Below are 15,337 nucleotides of genomic sequence, written 5' to 3'. Positions count from 1 at the left end.
GGTAATCATCACTCCCTCTGGTGTGAGCCATCTGAACATTACATTGTACCTTATTAGTTGTTGTGTAAGGAACTGATATGGCCTTCTCTGATCTCTCACTATTTTCAGGATTTGTCTCAGGATTTGTATCTCTCTTCCTTTATATGTTATTTGTTCTCCTCTCACTTTCTTATATACTTCATCTCTTACCGATTTTCTAGCAAAGTGTACGTGGATTTCTTTTGTGTCTCCTGGCATAATTTGTGTGGATTCAGTACACCTCGTCTATGTCCCTTCTTGTTTCTTGTTTGTTCTTTTGTAATATGTTTGTAACAATCTCTGATTGTTTCCCCTAAATCCTTCTCCTTTTCTTTTAAATATTGACGGAGGGACGACGCGCAGCCATAGGTTTCAACTAACAGAACTCTTTATTCAGTTGACGGCGATTCGAAGAACAAAAACTCGCGCCAAGGTATTTATACTATTTTTAAACCAATCACCGGCCGGGGACGAGACAGCAACTGCTGACGTCAGTCCCTCGGCCAATCAACAGGAACATTACGTCGGCAACACCCTCTGGAGCTCTCAGCCAATCAGAGAGCTAGAGGGTGTTACTGACAGCAAGAATAATTAACCAATATTTAACACCCCTTCCCCCCAGTTCTGCGCATGCCCGAAACGGAGCATGCGTAGTCCTTAAGGTACGCTGGGCGACGCCGGACCCGCCCAGATCTTCTCATTGCAGGGGAAGTCGTCGGCGGAGGAGGACCTCCTCGTGGTAGCTCCTCCCCGAAGGGAGTGTAGCTCCGAGGCACGCCCTTTCGAGATGGCCCAGAAAGCGGGCTCAACTGCAACGGTAGGTGGAGCCGTGGGGGCGCGTCACTTGTCGTGGGGGGAATCCTCTGGGCAACGTCCTCGGATTGAGCTGTTGTAATGGCGTCCCTCTGGGTGGCGCTTGGGTAAGCAGGGCCTGGTGTGGCGAAGGCCCTCGTTTGCGGACTGCCGGTTTGAGAACGCTGTTGTTGAAGCAGGAGGGGGCCTGGTGTGGCAAAGGCCCATGGATGTGGTCTCTCGGATTGAGGGCTTTGTGCTTGGTGCAGGTTGAGGCCTGGAGCGGCGAAGGCTTCACATTGCAACCCCGGTGCTGCGGTGTTGTCGCTCAGGGGTTCGCGGCCACCAGCCTGCGACGGGAGACGCCTCCTCAATTGATCCAGGTGGCGTCTCCATTGGGTTCCATCAGCCAATTGGACCCTGAAAGAACAGGGGCCGGTCAGGGCAACGATAGCACCCGGCACCCATTTTGGCTCCCCCGTAAAAGACCGAGCCCACACTGGATCCCCTAGCTTAAAGGACCGGGGAGGGAGGACCCCCAGATTGCTCGGCTGATCCCCTGAATAGAGCGGATGAAGCCTATCCAGGGGAGTCCGCAGGCGCCTGCCCATCAAGAGCTCCGCGGGGCTTTTGTTGGTAGTTGGGCAGGGGGTGGAATGTTGGCTTAGCAGGTAAGCCGCCACCCTTGCCTGCCAGTCGCCCCGGTCCATGCGGCCCAGTGCCTCCTTAGCTGAGCGGACCGCCCGTTCTGCCCGGCCATTGCTGGCCGGGTGGTACGGGGCTATGGGCGCATGCCGGATCCCTTGCTCGGCCAAGAACTCCTGGAAAGCGGTGGATGTGAACTGGGGCCCATTGTCCGAGACCACTACGTCCGGCAACCCATGGGTTGCGAACATTTTCCGCAGGGCCCTGACCGTACTCTCGGCTGTGGTAGAGCCCATGAGGACTAGCTCCACCCACCGAGAGTAGGCATCCACCACTACCAGGAAGTTCTGGCCGTGGAAGGGACCGGCGAAATCGATGTGGAGGCGAGACCATGGGCCTCTCGGAGCCTCCCACTCACGAGCAGGCCCGGCTGGGGGGTTGGGCCTGGATAATTGACAGGTCGTGCAGCGGCCTACATGGGCCGCTATCTCTGTGTCCAGCAAGGGCCACCAGACATAGCTACGGGCTAATGCCTTCATCCGTGCTATGCCCGGGTGGTCCTTGTGGAGCAGATCCAGAACTAGTGGCCGGAGTGCGGTGGGGATCAGCACCCGATCCCCCCAGATGAGACATCCCCCGTGGAGGGAGATCTCCGCTTGGCGATTTTTAAAGGGCTGGAAGCCCTCTGCCACTTTGTCCGTTGGCCATCCTCTTAGAACCCAGGAAGAGACCTGGGACAAGATTGGATCGGCCTTTGTGTGGGCCGCTACGTCCGCGGCAGAGAGCGGGAAACCGGAGGCGGCAATGGATAGGACTGAGAGAGAGGGAACGGGGGCGGTGTCCGTCTCCGGGAGTGGGCAACGGCTGAGGGCATCTGCATGCCCTAACTGTTTGCCAGGACGGTACAGCAACGTATAAGAATACGCTGCGAGGAACTCCGTCCAGCGAGTCATGCGGGGAGATAGGATGGTGGGGGTCGGCTTGTCCCCCGCCAAAAGCCCAAGGAGTGGCTTATGGTCGGTGACAAGGGTAAAGTGCCGACCGTAGAGGTAGTCGTGGAACCTCTTAATCCCGGACACTGCAGCCAGAGCCTCCTTGTCGATCTGACTGTAGTTGCGCTCCGCCGAGGAGAGTGTCCGGGAATAAAAGGCCACAGGGGCTTCTGAGCCATTAGGGAGGATATGGCTCAGGACAGCCCCTACTCCGAATGGGGAGGCGTCACACGCCAACGTCAGAGGCATCCCATCATGATATTGAATGAGGACTGCCGATGACGTCAGTGTCTCTTTGACAGCCGCGAACGCATGCGCTTCGCGGCTTCCCCAGCGCCAGGCCGCGGATCGGTCGAGCAACCGATGCAGCGGCTCGGCTAGTGACGCCTTGTGCGGAATGAAGGGGGCGTAAAAATTGAGCAGCCCTAGGAACGCCTGTAGCTCCGCCCTGGAGGTGGGAGCAGGGGCGTTCTTAATGGCGGCAATTTTAGAGGGTGTAGGGTGAATGCCTTGGGCATCTATTAAGAAGCCCAAGAATTCTACCCTAGGGACAGCAAATGAGCATTTGCTGCTTTTTAATTTTAATCCCGCGCCCCTGAAACGACAGAGGACCTTCCTTAATACTTCGATGAGTTCTGAGCGGCTCGTTGCAGCGATCAGAACGTCATCGAAATATGGAACTACCCCCGGAAGTCCATGGAGCAGGCGCTCCATGAGACTTTGGAAGATCCCCGGGGCCACGGATATGCCGAATTGTAGGCGGCGACAACGAAAAGCCCCACGATGGGTGACGATGGTCTGGGCAGCCGCCGCATCGTCATCCACCGGGAGCTGTTGATAGGCTTGCGCCATATCCAGTTTGGCAAATATGCAACCCTGCCCCAGGGAATGGAGCAGGTGTTGCACAACAGGGACTGGATAGGGGTTTGCCTGAAGGGCCAAGTTGATCGTCGACTTGTAGTCGGCGCAGATTCTCACCGAGCCATCCGGCTTGACTGGAAGAACTATGGGTGTCTCCCATGGAGCATGATCGACTGGCTCGATGACACCCTGCGCCAATAATTTGTCAAGTTCGGCGTCAACCTTGGCCCTTAAGGCAAAAGGCACCCTGCGGGCTTTCAGCCTAATAGGAGCAATCTGAGGATCTAAGCTAAGGGAGATGGGGGTTCCCTTATAACACCCTAGCTGTCCATCAAACACATCAGAGAACTCCTGTAGGACGTCCTCAATTGTTGAAGTTTTTACTTGGTGTACCCCCCCAATGGACAGTCCCAGTGCCTTAAACCAGTCAAGGCCAAGAAGAGCCGGCAAATCATTTTTTACAATGATGATTGGCAGCTCTCCCTCAAACTTGCCATACCTAACAGGAATAGGAAAGGATCCCAGAACAGGAATCAACTTTCCTTGGTAGTCCCTTAAGAGTACCCGGGAGGGGGCTAACTTATTTTGGGAAACTGTAGGGCAGAGATAGGAGAACATGTCCCATGACAATAACGATCGGGAGGAGCCAGAGTCCACCTCCATCTGGCAAGGCTGACCTGCCAGGTGGACATTGGCTGTGATTTTGCGGTTGCCTGAGGAGGCCTGATTGATGGAAGTCTCCACTTCCTGCGGCTCGGAAACAGTGTGGCAGTCATCTCCTCTGCGAGCTGGTTTCGGGGGCTGCTGGCGGCGCTGCTGCTGCTTGGTTCTCTCAGAAGCTTGGAAGAAAGCAGGGGCCGGCAAGGAGGCTCGGCACACTTGGGCGATGTGCCCCTGCCTCTGACAGCGGCGGCAGATTGCGTTTTTGAATTGGCAAGTTTGGCGGTCGTGGCGGCCTCCGCAGCTAAGGCAAGGCACCCTGAAGTTTTGCGGTGCAGCTGTGGACAGTGTAGGTGGCTTCCGCCGTGGTTGTGCACGGACTTGGTCGATGTTGTCTTGCTCCCGGACCTCACAAGGTGTAATATCATCATAGTCAATGTCATGCACTTGTGAGGCCGGTGCCGGGTTAGTTGACAGCTGTAGCCGCTCCAAATCTGCTGTGGATTGCTCAGAGAGCTCAGCTGCTCTGGCGATCTCGACTGCTTGGAGAAGTGTAATGTCGTGATGGCGGAACATGCGGCTTCTTAAGTGTACATCCCGCACTCCGCACACAAACTGCTCGACTAGATTTTCTTCTAGGTTCGAAAAATCGCACTGGGCCGCCACAGTGCGCAGGGCTTCCAAAAATTGACTGATCGTCTCCCCCGGCTTCTGTACTCGTCTCCTGAACGCGAAGCTGCGGGCAATTTTGGACGGCGTTGGGGCATAGTGCCCCTTCAATTTCGCCATCAAGTTGTCCCAGCCCAATTTGTATGCGGGTCTGGGAGCAGCCATAGCTCTGGCTGAGGCAAACATTGAGGGCTCGCAGCATGATAAAAAGAAGCTGCACTTCTCCTCATCCGTTTGAGCCTGATTTTTGGTAGCGATTAAATAAGTTTCAAAGCGCTCCATGAATCCTTCCCAGGATTCACCGGCGGAGCCGAAAGGAGCGAAAGGCGGCAATGAATTCATATTGATTAAGCTGACTTGTGAGGAGCGGAGTGACTGAGGTCGTGACAGAAAAATTTTTCCTCAGCGTTCGGTGCTGGCGCGGACAGCGACTTACAGCAGCTAGCTGAAATAAACTCTCTGTCTTTAAACCTAGGCTTGCGTGGAATCGCCGGATCCCACCCTCGTCGCCAATTTTAAATATTGACGGAGGGACGACGCGCAGCCATAGGTTTCAACTAACAGAACTCTTTATTCAGTTGACGGCGATTCGAAGAACAAAAACTCGCGCCAAGGTATTTATACTATTTTTAAACCAATCACCGGCCGGGGACGAGACAGCAACTGCTGACGTCAGTCCCTCGGCCAATCAACAGGAACATTACGTCGGCAACACCCTCTGGAGCTCTCAGCCAATCAGAGAGCTAGAGGGTGTTACTGACAGCAAGAATAATTAACCAATATTTAACATTTTCTTCTCCTAATTTTGAAAGCGCAGAAAGAAGCCGGCTTTTTCGAGTTCCAGAAACACTATTTTTCCCCTAATTGTCTGTTTAGTGTAATCAGCTTCTCATCTACCATCTCTATTCTCTTCTCTGTTTTTTCTACCTTTGTCTCTACTTTTTAATTTTTTGTTCGGTTTTTGTTATTTCACTTTGTATTTTCCCTATTCTATCATCTATTCTTCTAATCTCACTCTTCATTTTCTAGTTTAATTTCTTCATGATTTCTCCGAGTTTCTTCGTGTTTCTTTGTTTCTTGTATCATTGCTAATGCATCTTCCATACACTGAAGGTTCGTTGTTGAGCTCGCTTTCTCTATACCCAGTGTGCTCTCAATTGTGTGCTGATTTGATGGTGAAGATGTTGCTGATGTTGGATTGGATACTGCCTTTCTATTCATTTTACTAATTGTTGTTGCACTGGTCATTTTTTATTTTAATTTCCTTACAATTTTTCCCCACAATAACATACTTCTCTCTGCCCACTGCTTGTTTCCACTCTCTTATAACAGCCCCTTCAATCTTTGAACTTTCCCTCTTCCATGCACATTTCAATTCAATTCAATATCATTCAATCCTACAATCTAACAACTTAATTTCTATATATTCGGGTTAGTATGCAAGTCAATCCACACAATATTCATGCAATATTGAATATATTTAACCTAACACATTCTTAATTTGATTCAGCATGCAACCTTATATCGTCTCTTTAATAATTTCAAACTAACATCCCCTACTTCAACACTATATTACTATTTTTTTACTATTCTCTATATATACAATAGGTTTAGGCTAATAAAGCCTTAATTTTAATTCTTATATAATCTTATGTCATCTATTTATAACATTAATAATTTTTTTTAATAAGATTTTATTGGTAAAACAAAAATACAACATCCATAACTTGTAAAAAACAATACAACTACATTTCAAGATATTCCCATATTATCAAATCATATAAACATCAAAGCTTAGGTATCTTATTCCTTCCCTCCCTCTTCTCTTCCCTCATTTCTTTCTTTTCCATACCCTTTTCTTCCCTCCCCCCCTTACTTCCTTCTCCCCTGCCTTCCCTCCTTTCTTTTCTCCTTTCCTCCTTTCCTTCCCCCTCCTTTCCCTCCCTCGATCCCCCCTCCTTCTCACATACCTTCCCTCCTTCCCTTCCTCTTTCCCTCCTCCTTTCTTTTCTCTTAATCTCCCTCCTTTCCTCCCTCCTTCCTTCCTTTCAACACTCCTTCTCTCTTTCTTTCCCTCCCTCTTTCCCTCTTTACTACCCTCTCCTCTTCCCTCCCTCCTTCCTCCCCCAGTTTCTTCTCTTTCTTCTCTCCTTCTTTCTTCCCACCTTCTTTCCCTTCTCTTCTTTCTCTTCCTCCTCTTTATCCTTCCCCCCTTCTTCTGCCTTTCCTATTCCTCTCCTTTCTCCTCTCCATCCTGACTTCCCTACTGTCCTCCTTCCCTCCCCTCTAACCTTTGTTACATTTACATATTTTCCTCTGCTGAGGACAACCTGGTTCTCTTTTCCTTTCCTTGCTTAAAGAGGCAAGGATTATAAATCCTCTCGCCTCATCTAAAATGAAGTTTAATCGCTAATAATTTCAAAGTATCACCAATAGTTCACCAATAGTTCATAACAATATTTTATCTCACCACAGTTCAGTTGATATTTATATTTCTTCTTTCAATGTTGTCCTTCTATTTTTTTAAATCCGATTTCAGAGATCACAAAAAACAAAATCATTTTCCAGATTGCATCAGCAATATTATATACTGTTATTTAATTCTTATTTCTTTCTCCACTAAATGGTGCTGTTACTCTCCTTTTGTATAGGGTTTTTCTTTTTCCTTCGAAAGTCCAATATTTACTTTTCTATATTTCACTTTCTCTTGAGTATTCCAAAAGAGTTCTCTCCTCTTCTTCACAATGGTCACAATTGGAGTCAGAAATTGTCTGGCTCCAATTTTTGTTTATTGTCCAAATCTCTCCTTATTTAGTTCTGTTCTCAAGTCACTCCAAACCTTCTATTGTTATAGGAAATTGCTTGCTTTCCCTCTTCTTATAGCTGCCAATATTAAGCTGTATCCAGCTCATTTCAAAGCTTTGAAATTCTAGCTCAATGAGTCATTAATAGAATTTATATCATTTTAGTTGTTTTAAATATTCTCACCAATGCTGCTGTGTTGATATTTTCTCTTCCTTATGTGCGGTAGTCACCAACCAAAATCGGCCATGGACGCAAATTTCTTCTCCAGTGATTTCAAGGGGTTTTCCCTCGTCCGACAGGGAAGTTGCTTGCTTCCTCCTTTGGCACCTGGGCTTCCCCTCTCTCCTGTTGATCCCTCCAGGTTCAACTTATCCTTTTTCAGGATCTTCGCAATAGAAACTTGATCAAAACTAGTAGAGCTACCATTTCTTCACCCTCATGGAAGTGACCTCACTGCAGGAAGTCTAATGTTTAATAGGCTACACATTTATTTCTCTTTTGTGGAATATTCTTGGCTCTTCAGATTTCTTTTAAAAAATTACAAACCTAAGGACCGTCATTTCTGAAAAGAAAAACTGGAAACGAGACATGGAAAAGCATGTATGTTTTTACTTGGGTAAAAACCAAAATTGATTATAAGTGACCAGGTCAATGTTGGGGGGGGGGGATTGGGGATCCCTGCTGAATTCAAAAAGCAGTGCTAGATGAAATAGTCTTATGAATACACACAAAGTTATTTAGAAATAAGCAATGTCTCTATTTTGCTGGATCAAACCAACCATCTTTCTATCCTATGCTATTTCTACCAATATCCTAATGGGAGGGCATGAAATCAACAATTTGCCTTCCCATTTCTTAGTAGTTCTCCATTCCTTGATACTTAGCAGTGTACCTTCCAAAATAATACTTTGGGCTGATGCCATAATGAACAACTTTCTTATAATGTAGCTAGCATGAAATTCAGTGCTCAACGTATCAGGGCCAGCCCTGCCATTAGATAGAATGAGGTGACTGTAAGGGACATATGGAATAAGAAACCAAAACAGCTGCCAAGATGTTACTATGCTTGACCCTGGTAGTGAGCAGAAGTGAGTTGTTCTTGAGAAAAGTGAGTTGAGAAAGGTCAGGGATGTCACAATAGGGAAGAATGTGAAAGGATGTTCTGAATAAAAGCGATAAGGAGAAACCCAAGAGATGGGTTAAGAAAGGCTTGATGAATGTGCTATAGAGTATGCAATCGCAGTTTCTTAGAATGTTAAAAGTATGAAGTCAGCATCAGTAATGTGCTAACTTTTGAATGAGTACATTTCTTCACCGTACTACGTCTGTACATCTTTTGTCCTCTCTTTTGGAATACTATTTTCTTTGTGCTAGGAAAATACATTTTATTTTCCCTCTTTTGGTCTGGTTCTTTGACTCTTCACAGACCAGTGGTGGGTTTCAAAAATTGTTCGAACCTATTCTGTGGGTGTGGCCTCCTTTGTGGGAATGGCTTGCCACCCATGTGACCGGATGGGAGTGGCTTGTCGCCCATGTGACTGGATATGAAGATGCCGACGACACTTGTCAGAATCACCTTAAATTACCTCACACACAGCACTGGCATGCATAAGAATATGATGTAAACTTGTTTTTTAAAAGGCATCTTTGGTTTGCGTTAAAACAACTTCAACACACGCAATGTTCTGATTGCACCACAAATGCAGTAGTCATCCGTACCTTTCACAGAGGCACTGAGTTTTGTAAATATGAGCATGATAGTGTAGAATAATCATATCCAAGGACCAGTGGTGGGTTTCAAACATTTTTGGAACCTCTTCTGTAGGTGTGGTCTGCTTTCCGGGTCCACTGGTGGAACCTCTTCTGACGAACCAGTTCTACAAATAGGTATGAACTGGTAGGAACCCACCTCTGTCACAGACCCAACTGGCAGATCCAGGGTAGAAGCAAGGGATCTGGAAACCAATTTAAGTTTGGATCTGTCCTTAATCTCAGCAGCAGATGCAACCTCTTTATTGGATGGATATGATTTGCCAGAAACCAGAAAAAAACCATCACAAATATTGGTCACATGACTGGGGTACGCCACAATTGGTTGTGAAAGTGTCCAATTGCCAGGTGTTCGATATACAGCCACGTGACCACAGATGAGGCAGCACAACCTTATACAATGACTAGGAGGTGTGAAATGAATACAGCTTCCCATTGACTTTGTTTGTCAGAAGGCCACAAAAGGTGATCACATGACCCGGGGACACTGCAACTATCATAAACACATCAACCATCATAAATACATACTAGTTGCTAAGTGTCCGAATTTTGATCACCTGATCATGGGGATGTTGAAAAATGGTAAGTGTGAAAAACAGCCATAAGTCATTTTTTTCACTGCCGTTGTGACTTCAAATTGTCACAAATGGTTGTAAGCCGAGGACTACCTGTTTAGTAGTAGTTTATTTTTATGTATTAAATTGGATTGCCATCCATCTCACCACAAGGCAATTCTGGGCATCTTACAACAGTAAATATAGCCTTTGTACTTGGTTTGCACTTATACCTAAACGCAAGGCCTATCTTTCTCACCACAACAGCAGTTGTTTGAGGTAAGTTGATAACATACAGAAGGACTGTCCTAAAGTCACCCACTGAACTTCCTGGTGCAATACTTTGGTGACTAAACCAGTACAAGGTTCAGAATCTGTTGATGCTTACTGGTTTCAGATGGAAGCTTAAGATTCATTTGTTCAATGGTGAAATTCAAACATTTTCCTTACCGGTTGTGGGTGTGGCTCGGTGGACGTGGCTCGGTGGTCATGTGACTGTGTGGTCATGGCTCAGTGGTCATTTGACTGAGATGGGTGTGGCTTGGTGGTCATGTGACTGGGTGGGCATGGCTGCACAACTGACTCACACACAATGTAAAAGCAGCTGGACTCCATACAAAATGTCCTCTGCAACAAACAGGAACATGACAGAGTCACAGAGAGCTCAAAAACAAACTATCACACTTTACACAAAAATAACACAAAAGCTACACAACTGACTCACACACAATGCAAAAGCAGCTGGACTCCATACAAAATGTCCTCTGCAACAAACAGGAACATGACAGAGTCACAGAGAGCTCAAAAACAAACTATCACACTTTACACAAAAATAACACAAAAGCTACACAACTGACTCACACACAATGCAAAAGCAGCTGGACTTCACACAGAATGGCCCCTGCAACAAGCAGGAGCCTCATAGACAATCAGGCACAGCTGATCATCAGAACCTTTTTTTTTACTTTTTAATGCATTTTTTCACTACGACTTCGTGCAATAGGTAGTAAAAAAATGCTTTAAAAAGTTTTTTAAAGTTCCAATGATCACACAGCACACCTGATTGTTGCACAGCTGATTTATAAACATTTTTTTACTACCGGTTCAGGCAAAAAGCAGCATTTTTTACTACTGGTTCAGGCGAACCAGCCTGAACCAGTAGATTTCATCCCTGATTTTGTTCCTTTAGACTTAGTAATATCAGTTTAGAACTAACAGAACCTGGCATTCACATGAAATCTTTCTGCATGTTGTAGCTGCATAGTATTGTGTGAAAATTTCCCCACTCTAGTACTGTTTACTGTGGTTACTTCTTGTTACCCTTATGTATCTTTTGAAAATAAATCACCCAGCCTGGATATTTCACGTTTTAAATGGAGAAAAAATTTGTTAGTACTACCATCTGCTGGTTAAAGCTACTGCTGGCAATTACATGAAAAAGCGGAAGAAGGAAAGTTATTTTAGTGGTTTTATGAAAATCTACTTTGCTGTCTGTATTTGTGACAGCAATGAGCAAACTGGAAATAGAATTGAGGAAAAAGAATATGAAGGATGCTTAACTGGATCAAACTGAACTCTATCTCATCATTGGCTCATTGTGTCTAAGCTCAGAAGCAAAACGGAGTTAAGCTTAGTTAATACTTGGTTCAAATCAAGTCCAAATCAAGACTACACTAACTTATTCCAAGGCTTGAAACTGGACTGGGAAATTAAAAACAAAATATCCATGGGACACTAGTGGAACTATATCTTTGGTACTTCTACAAAACCATGCACAGACATTCCAATCTACTTACCTGGAGTTGAGCTCAACTTGAAAGAACATTATTTTTTTAATGTCCATTTGATTAGGCTTTGTTGAGAGGACTGACAGAAGACTAGTCCCTTCTCAGGGCCTTCATTTTCCACCTGTTTTTTTTAATTAAGGGGTCAACTGGTCAATCAGTATAGACCCCTAACTTCTCAGAGCTGGCCAGTCTGATTGATTGATAAATGGAAAAAAATAGATGGAACAATGGACTCCTACATATACTCTTTAGGTTGCCTACTCATAGATTATATTTTATGATGTTCTGGTAGACACCTGATTGTTTTTCCTGTGATATATGTTTGCATTAATCAAAATGCAGAACAGTAGACCTATACTGTATTTCCTCCTGGCCACTCTATTGGCTGATTAAAAAGGAGAATTTGCAAGGATATGGGCAGCATATAAGCAACAAATATACAAACTTCATCAAATCACATATTGCTTACCTGTGTAGCGCAATCAATTAAAGACCTCCTCATGAAGCTAAAATTAAGAAATGCCTTATTTTTCATTGGAACTCAGAAGCTAGCACAGCTTGGTTTCCATATATCCATGTTGATACAATATCATTATTAGGCCAGCTCAAGATAACAAGACTAAATATACCAGTGGTGATTTCTAACCGGTTTATTATAGTTTGCTCGTGCTCGTGCGCAACGCTTCTGCACATGCACAGAAGCATCCGGGTGGGTGGGCGGAGCCTCCTGCCGCCACCACTACCAGTTCGGCAGACCAGGCCAAACCGGGAGCAACCCACCTCTGAAGTACACACTGTGAAATAACATTTCATTGGATAAGATGGCTAAAAGAAGAAATCCCAGTGGGAGGTAAGACTCAGTTCATGAGTTCATCAGCAATAACTCTTTTTACATTTTTTTATTAAACAAGGAGTATAAATCCTACCATTCCTCACCATCCAATCAGAGCTGAAGAAGCTTCTTGGATGAGAAGGGAAACATCTTCAAAAGAAAACCAGAAAGTCCAATTGCCTCGTGAAAAGCACCTTTGGGACAACCATGGCCTGGATGACTGAGAATCTCCATAAACGTTTTTATTTAAAAAATGTTTAAAGTAACATAAAGCTAATCCATGAATATATTTTTAGAAAGAATTGAAAAAGAAAAAAATAAATGAAAAAGGAAGCTAAAGGTGCAAGAAAGGGGAAAAAGTAAAAGAAAAATAGAAAAAAAAGATGCTAAGGGATAATCTCTGATGTTTTTTACAACCATCATAAATACAAGAATAAATGTATCTCTTTCTCGTATTTACAAGATAACTCTCTTCTTTCTATAATTTATCCTGTCTACATAACCATCAAAACTTCACATCCTAAGTTCATTATTTTGTGTTTTATGCAAAAAGTTCATAAGGGTTTTCTAGTCAGCAATAAACATGTTGTCTTTTCTCTGACCAAAGAAGTCAAATCTGCAATTTCACATCAATGATACACTCAGTTGGAATGTGGAATTAAATTGCAGTTTTATCAGATGCAAACTGATAAAATTAAACATTTTTCTAACTTTAAAAAAAATTCAGACCTTTTTTGGCAGATGAACAACAAACCCATAAAATAATAGTTCATAGAGAGCCGAGGTGGCGCAGTGGTTAAATGCAGCACTGCAGGCTACGTCAGCTGACTGCAGTTCTGCTGTTCGGCTGTTCAAATCTCACCGGCTCAGGGTTGACTCAGCCTTCCATCCTTCCGAGGTGGGTAAAATGAGGACCCAGATTGTTGTTGGGGGCAATATGCTGACTCTGTAAACCGCTTAGAGAGGGCTGAAAGCCCTATGAAGCGGTATATAAGTCTAACTGCTATTGCTATTGCTATTGCTATTGCTATTGCTATTGCTATATAATAATCCAGGAAATAATGTGATTGGGATGAGTTTTGTTGTGCCTCTTCTTGCATGCTCAATTTTTTTGGTGTGTTTTAATACACACGATGCATCAACGTATAAGTGTATAAATTTAATAGAAAAATGGGAGAGAAGAGATAAATATTTTTGTAATTGATTACCATGTAAAAGAGTGCTGACCACTGAGTGTTGATTCTGTGTGAATATAGTAAAGTTCCTTCCTGAAGTTGAAAACAATCAGACTGTGAAAAAAAAAACAATACTAGATTTGCTGCTGCTTATTTTCCGTCTAGTGGCAAAATGTGACTCTTGCTATTGACATATTTGGGGGTTTTCTTCTGTGAACTAGAGCTAGGTGAGAGCCATTTGGTAAATTAACATCTGAATGTGGCCTACAGATAATTGCAGATGAACATTCAGATTAAATTTCTGTCTGGAAATTACTATGTCAAAGCCATCCTCTAGATGGCACTTTCTAACTCTGGTAAAATATTTTGGGGCCTCAGTTATTAACAGTCTTTTAAAAGGCAGTATCTGCAAAGGTTTTTTTAGATAGTAGAAGAAGCGAACTAAAGATTCAGGGCTGAGCACACATGTATCCAGGACATATTGGGCTTTTCAAACCCAAAATAATAGAAGTTTAACTACCGTGTTTCCCAAAAAATAAGACAGGGTCTTATTTTGTTTTGACCCCTGGAATAAGCACTTGGCCTTATTTTTGGTGTGTGTGTGTGTTTCTTATTATTTTTGAGGTGGAGGAGGCGGTGAGTGTTGCAATATTTTCAGGGAGGGGTTATTTTGGGGGGTGGGCTTATTTTAGTGCATGTGCTCAAAAGCCCGATTGGGCTTATTATCCGGGGAGGTCTTATTTTTGGGAAAACAGGGTAGAATGTATCTTGCAGATCAGGTGTATCCAAACTTGGCAACTTTAAGGCCTATGGATGGACTTCAGTTTCCCCAGTTGGCCATGTGAATGGTGAATTTTGAGAGTTGAAGTCCATGTCTGAAAGTTGCCTAGGTTTCTACTCTTGCTGTAGCTAGAGAAAGATAGCACAACCATTTCCACACTGAAAGGAAGCCAATGTGATTTATGGACCCACTCAGAGAAGCTTTTAGATGCAAGGAATTTTCTATCACAGAACAGAGAGCTTGCTGAAGGAACGAACGAGAAGACACACACCAAGGTGACAAGTCGAGAGCTCTCCGGGCAGACAATGCGGGGAGAAAAGTTAGAATCTGAGGAGCACGTTGCTGGAATTCACCACCACTAGGTCCATACCTACACATAACGTATCTTCACATTATTTACTGTAAAGTGCTTGGATTATTAGAATTGATGGAGGAGCTAAGGAATATAACATGATTGCAGATTTACTGGGAAAATGGCAGGCAAATACAATATCTGAACTGACATTTACAAGAAGGGAATCTGAAGAGTTGACTCAAATGAGAAGGATGTTGAAGGATGATAAATATTTAAAATATTCAAATATGAAGCTGCTGGCTTTCCAACAAAAACATAAATGCTTGAGGACAGAAAAGTGGCCAATCAGAAAAGTGTAGAGTTGGGAGGGAACTTAGGTGGCATTTTGCTCACTCTTCCCGCAGTGAAGGATTGATCAGATCAGTATTTCTTAATCTTGGCAACTTTAAATATGTGGACTCCAATTCCCAGAATTCCTCAGCCAGCTCTTCTGGAAGTTAAAGTTGCCAAGGTTGAGAAACACTGAATCAGAGCATTGACGGCATCACTATCAATCTGTTTTGAAGACTTCCTATGAAGGAGAACTAAACACTTCATGTTGCAGCCTCTTCCTCTGGCTGATAACTCATTTAGTCAGATTTAGTTTTGGCCCCATTCCCGGGACAACCGAGAACGACAATCACTCCATCTTCTATCTGACA

The sequence above is a fragment of the Thamnophis sirtalis genome, unplaced genomic scaffold (assembly GCF_051295495.1).
Source record: "Thamnophis sirtalis isolate CommonGarterSnake01/CBP01778 unplaced genomic scaffold, rThaSir2_p1.2 scaffold_8, whole genome shotgun sequence".
NCBI classification, from domain to species: domain Eukaryota; kingdom Metazoa; phylum Chordata; class Lepidosauria; order Squamata; family Natricidae; genus Thamnophis; species Thamnophis sirtalis.
This window is presented reverse-complemented; position numbering follows the sequence as displayed.